Source organism: Desmodus rotundus, chromosome 11 (genome assembly GCF_022682495.2).
Source record: "Desmodus rotundus isolate HL8 chromosome 11, HLdesRot8A.1, whole genome shotgun sequence".
NCBI lineage: Eukaryota > Metazoa > Chordata > Mammalia > Chiroptera > Phyllostomidae > Desmodus > Desmodus rotundus.
In genome coordinates this window covers 43,305,283-43,311,242 of record NC_071397.1, presented here as the reverse complement: position 1 = coordinate 43,311,242, position 5,960 = coordinate 43,305,283, and the positions used below count along the sequence as shown (strand labels likewise).

Here is a 5,960-nt window from a genome sequence, read left to right as displayed (position 1 = left end):
TCGGGGACAGTGGGAAGAGGGGATTACAGGAACTACTATAAAGGACACATGGAGAAAACCAAGGGAGAGGGTGGAGGTGGGGGAGGGAGGTGGGTTCAGCTGGGGTGGGGTGGAGGGATGGGGAGAAAAGGCAGACAACTGTAATTGAATAACAATAAAAATTAGAAAAAAACACATGCAATCTTATATAAGATACTTATTGTTATCACCATTCATGGTAACTAAGTAAATCTAAGTTTTAAATCTAAGACTTAGATTATCAGACCCTCAAACCGTGCACTGCAATACACTGCAAAGAAAGATTTGAGTTTATTTGTTCTCCTCCTTGCTTTCCATTGCCATGTATAATGAAAAGTTGATGAGGTCCAGCTACTAGATCCTAGGTAAAGGAAGAACAAATCAATATGTAACAGTGTTTTGGATGTTAAGGATCAAATTGAATAAATGTGTACCTTATTACCCTTAAAAAAAAAAGAAAGAGAGCTTATCTTTCTTTTCTTTATAGTGGAGACATGCATTCAGATTAAGGAAAAGTCACATCAAATCACAATGGTAAAAACAGAAGAGGGGAAGTTCTCATTGCAGATTCCTATTCTGCCACAATGGAAATTGTTAGCTGATACAAGAAACCACTTTTTTTTTTTCCAGACTAATGCTTAAGCTAGTTCAATATATACAGATTTCAAATAAGCATAAAAAAGAAAGAAAACAAAGTTTTAAAAAGATTTCTATTTGAGTTCATGCATCTTGAGAATTCATCTTAGTTTCAAAGGACAAGAAATATGAATAAAAAACAAGAAAACTTTGATATGTATAGCAGAGACAATAATGCTTACCAAATGTTCATTTTTTTTGAGAGAAGTTGTATGACCTTATTGAAAAGTTCTAATACAGTGTGGAGGATCTCAAAATCCTATATTCTAAACCAATACAAGCACTGCAAATGATATATTCTTGAATCTGGTTGACATCTTAACTAACAAAAAACAGTTATCCCATGAATATCTGTAAGTTGATTAATATAAATTAATTTGGAGGCTGAGCGATTTTTATATGTTCACATTTCTCTGGCTCCCCTTTGTGGCTAGATGTACATCAAGCTGGCCTCCATTCAGCAGAGCTGGACAGGTTGAACATCTGTAGTTTCACTGAAATGTTTCCACACCTGCAGTAAGAAAAGTGCGAGTTCTGGGATGAAGCTGTTCAAAGACTGTCTTCCTTATCTTTGCTGAACTGAAACCAAAATGCTCAGGCCCACACTACCACTGTGGATGGCTAAGTCTAGTCTAGTAAGTTAGTCAATGTTTTGTAAGTACTTTGAAACACATATGTAGTACTAAATAATGTAAGAAACAATCAGTTTCTAATAATTCAGAGAATTACAATACATTTTCTATCATTTTTTCGTTTTGGATAATTATTTTAAAATTAACTCACTATTTTACTATAAATGTTAGATGAAATGATTACCTTTAAATCAACTGGTTTTAGTCATGTCAACAGGTCTACATTTGTATGCCAAGCTGTCTACTTATGCATGTTCATAACTACATTTTCATTTGTCTGTGCATAGAAATTCCAAGAAATATAAGTATCACTCATCAAAAATTAAAATTATGTGGCATCTAAATAAACTCTTGATGTATCATGCAAGTCAACTCTTTCTAGATATAGTAAATCTGTATTGCACAGCTGGTTTTACGAGGCTATGATGTCATTTTATCTCAAAAACCATTTTAAGGTACAAAATGCTCATTTCTACAATGACCAAAATGAAAATTTTTAACTTTAATTCCTCCTCTGCTGTAGTGAAATTTGAAAGCTTAATGACTGCTCTTTTTGTTAATGACTGCAATAGATTTTACATTTCTACCTGAAGCCTTTAAAGAATTTATTCTCTTCAAGGTTTAAGATTTAGCAGAAGGGAGGGACTGTTGTTTATTATTCTATGCAAGCAAATTATCTTCTTCTGGGTATGAAGAATTCAGTTGGTTGCACACCAATGTACATATAATAAAATTCACAAACAGGCAAGACATGCCTTCTGCCTGCGTCGGGGAGGCACCTCACAGAGGAGGATGTTGTCAAGGGCCATCTTGTGGAGAAAGCAATCTTTCCTTTCACAATCACTCTCAGGCCCCTATTTGAATATTATTTTAATGGAGGAACTAGTGATAACTTATTTGTACTTTTTTCATAGGCCTTTCTTACCACATTTTTCATGTAGTGACTTTAGCTGAAATAATCAGTTGCCTAGACTTCTGATTACAAAAAGCTAACAAATATTAAAAATCAAAACTAATGATGCTTAAAGATGCGTTTGGTATAACTCACAAAAATCTACCTCTTTATGTCAAAAACGAAATTACGATTAGATTAGTAATTTGAGGGCATTTAGGAGTTTTGGTGGAGATCAATAACATGAAATTATTGAAAAAAGGCGAAGTAAAAGCTAGAACTAAAAATGTGACCTAAAACAAGAGAACAGGACAAGAGATATCCAAAGAACTGTCTGTGTGGGATAGACAGAGGCAAGCACACATGTTGACAGTGAGCACAGAGACTATCTCAAGACGGTTTTTAAGTCAGATCTATCACTGAACATCATTTTAGAATTTTAGAACATGACACTTCATCTAGGTGGTAGTTACAACATGTTTTTCAAAAGTGGTAATAAAAAAGATACTGAGCTACATGGCCTCTGACATGTCTAATATTTACCCAAAAATGTATCAGTGGTCATCTTAAACTACAAAATTTGGTCCAAATCAAGCACAATAACCAAAATGGCTTATTTGAAACTCAGCTACTAAAAATAAAAAGTAAAAATTCACGGTATTATAAATTTTCTAAGTTTTTCATAGAAGGGCTCATTTTATACAGGGTTTTACCCAAGTGTCCACAGGCATTATCATATAGAAGTCTTTATCCTAAGCCAACTTTGGCAACCCTGAAATATATAAAGTATGAACTTCCACAATGGAATTATATACTTGAAAGATATGGCCTCAAAATACTAAAAGGATGAGGGAAAAAGGCACCTATTAGAACAAGTCGAGATGACAAAAGTATTTCTGATTTATGACAGTCCACAGATTCCTCCTCCCAACTGGAAATATGGTCTAGAGTTGTAGAAGGGGAAAACAACAGATCTTGGAGAATACAAAGATCTTTGTGTTGGAGAATACTTTTGCATTCTAACTGCTGAGTCCTAAAGCTAAAACATCAGATAAAAACACACAAGTCAGAAGCCAGCAGGCTTGCCCCAGGATTCTATCCTGGACTTACAGAAGGTCGTGGCTGAACAGGTAAGATACGGATTCACCCGTTGTGGGGCCTGAGGACTGGCTCAGACAAGATCATCGAAATGTCAATAACCTGGATCTTGGAGCAGTGAATCATTTTGTCATCTTGTGGAATCGTGTTTGTGACAACAGCAGCCTCAAAGGAGGCATTGTTTATTCTGGAAATAGCTGATCCAGAGAAGATACCATGGGTAAGGATAACATAAACTTTGGAGGCTCTGGCCGGTGAGCAGCTTATCTGCAGAGTGGCAGATTGTGCCACGTGTGTCAGCCATGTTTTCCACAACGATGGCCACGCGGTCCTTTATGTCGCCCACTAGGACCATCTGGTCCACTTCACTCACCTTCTTCCTTTCTTTGTGAATCAAGGCTAAGTCCACATTCAACCTGTCTGAGATCGATGTGACTCTTTTGGCTCCACCCACATCGGGGGAAACCACGATGCATTTCTTCCAATCCGTGATGTTCTCCCGAGTCCACTGCAGGACCACGGGCTCTGCGTACAAATTATCCACGAGAATGTTAAGGAATCCCTTGATCTGAGGGGCATGCAGGTCCATGGTGATGATGTGATCTGCCCCAGCGACCGAGCGCATATTGGCCACAAGTTTCCCAGAAATCGGAGCACGACTCTTATCCTTTTTATCTTGGTGGGCATATGGAAAACACCGGAATCCTGCGGTCACCTTGGACGATGACGGTCTTGCAGGCATTGATCGTGATGAGAAGCTCCATCAGGTTGTCGTTGATGTCTCCACAGCCACTCTGTAGACATGATGTAGACACCATTTCCCTCTCACGCTTTCACCGATCTCCAGGCAGGTCTCCCGGTTGCTGAACTTCTTGGTAACCAGCTTGCCCAGCTCCAAGCCCAGCCAGTTCGCCACCCGCTGGGACAGGTCCTAGTTCGAAGTGCCCTTGAAGAGCACCATGTTGGTCATCCTGAGACGCCAGGGCACGCGGCAGAGATGGAGGCAGTGGTGGAGCTACAGGCTGCAGCAGAAGCTGAAATGTGTAGCTGCGGGGCAGACCTGTTCCATTTGATCTCCTGTACTTTTTATCCTCTTTGCAGTTTGTGAGCCCATGTGACTAGTTTTGGCCAATGATGTGGGGGTAAAAGTAATCTTTAGACTGAGTCAGTGAAAAGCCTATGTGTAACTTTTAGTGTCTCTTGCCTTTTTTTTTTTTTTTTTTTTTTTGTGGAATTAATCTGTTCCCAATGGAGCATCTAAAAATTGGTCAGCCTGGGTTCCTGAGTGGAGCAGAGACTCTTGCTGACCTGTGAGGGACATGTGATATGAGCAAGAAATAAATCTTCATTATGTTAAGCCACCAAGAATTCAGGATTAACGTTACCATCGTTTAACCTAGTATATCTCAACTAAATACATTTTTGTAATAGGTTTCTCCACAAGCTAAGAGGAGAGTTTAATAATGTTAATAGGGAAATGACCTTCTCTAAAGAATCCCTGCTTTTCATGATGAACATTGGTTTGTGAAAGCCAGCAGTACTTTAAAAAACATGGAAATGGCATGCCTATTGGAGAGAAGATTCAGTAATTTGTAGGTTAAAGTATCGTCCTTTGAAAAATAATATTATTGTTAGGACTGAGATCTAAACTGACAGGTTTATATTTATAGAGTTAATATAGGTAAACAAATTCACATACATTCAAAACAGTACTTAAGACTTAACAATTCTAAAGTCAGAATCTTGTATCATTTTTTATTCATTTAGATTGAACTTTTAAAGTCAATATACAACAGATAAAAATACTGACACACAGAGAGCATCTTGGGAGGTGGAAAGTTAGGATTTGGGTTTCAGTGTTGGCTCTACTGCTTCTTGGTTTACTAAGTATCTTTTCATTCATTTGTAAAATGGAGATAAAAGTTCCTATCTTTCATGAGTCCTATGAGAAATAATTATGAGAATATGATGTATGTCCACAGCTTAGTCTGCATTCTGGTCCTCAGAAATCACTTATAACTGTAATGATAATGATCATGGTTTCATCAAGCAAGATCTGAGATTTCACGACTTAAATCACAAGTTTATACCTTGAATAACGTGGCTCCAGAACCTGCCCTCATTGTAAAATCTGACCTGATAGATGAACTCAGTTACTATTGTAATCCAAGATATGGGGAAGGTGGGGGGTATGAGAGAGAGATTTCATTCCTTTAAAAAAAAAAAAAGAATTAAGGAGAAGTCAATAGAATCTTCTAATATGTTTCAGATGTCTTATTATTAATTGTGTCTTTTTGGACTCCTGTAATCTTTATCAACCTGCTTCCTGGAAGCACTGTCAATTTGCTGAGTGAGAACAGCGTGTTTGTGATCAGCAATCTATTGATAGGAGATGAGAGGAGTACCCTCACCTTTGCAGCAGCAGGGCTGAGCTTTAGAAGTCATTGTGTAGCAAAAAGCCACCCACAAAATCTGAAAGATTCCTGATGCCTTTACCTTTTCCAGGGCCTTAATTTTTACCATTTAATCCCAAGCATAAATGGATTCTGGGTAAACTGTGTAAAGAATGAAAAAAAAAGCTGGGGGGGGAGGATTATGCTGGTCTAAATGTTCAGTTTGTGAAAAAGCAAGGAAAAAATAAACATGATATATTCTGTAACTATTTCTAAGGTAGACATACAGCC

General features: G+C 37.8%; 1 pseudogene; it reads right to left on the bottom strand.

Annotated features, from left to right (window-relative positions):
- Positions 1–3,284: 3,284 nt before the first annotated feature.
- LOC112297309 (ribose-phosphate pyrophosphokinase 2 pseudogene) lies at positions 3,285–4,246 on the bottom strand (annotated as a pseudogene).
- Between the last annotated feature and the right edge of the window lie 1,714 nt (positions 4,247–5,960).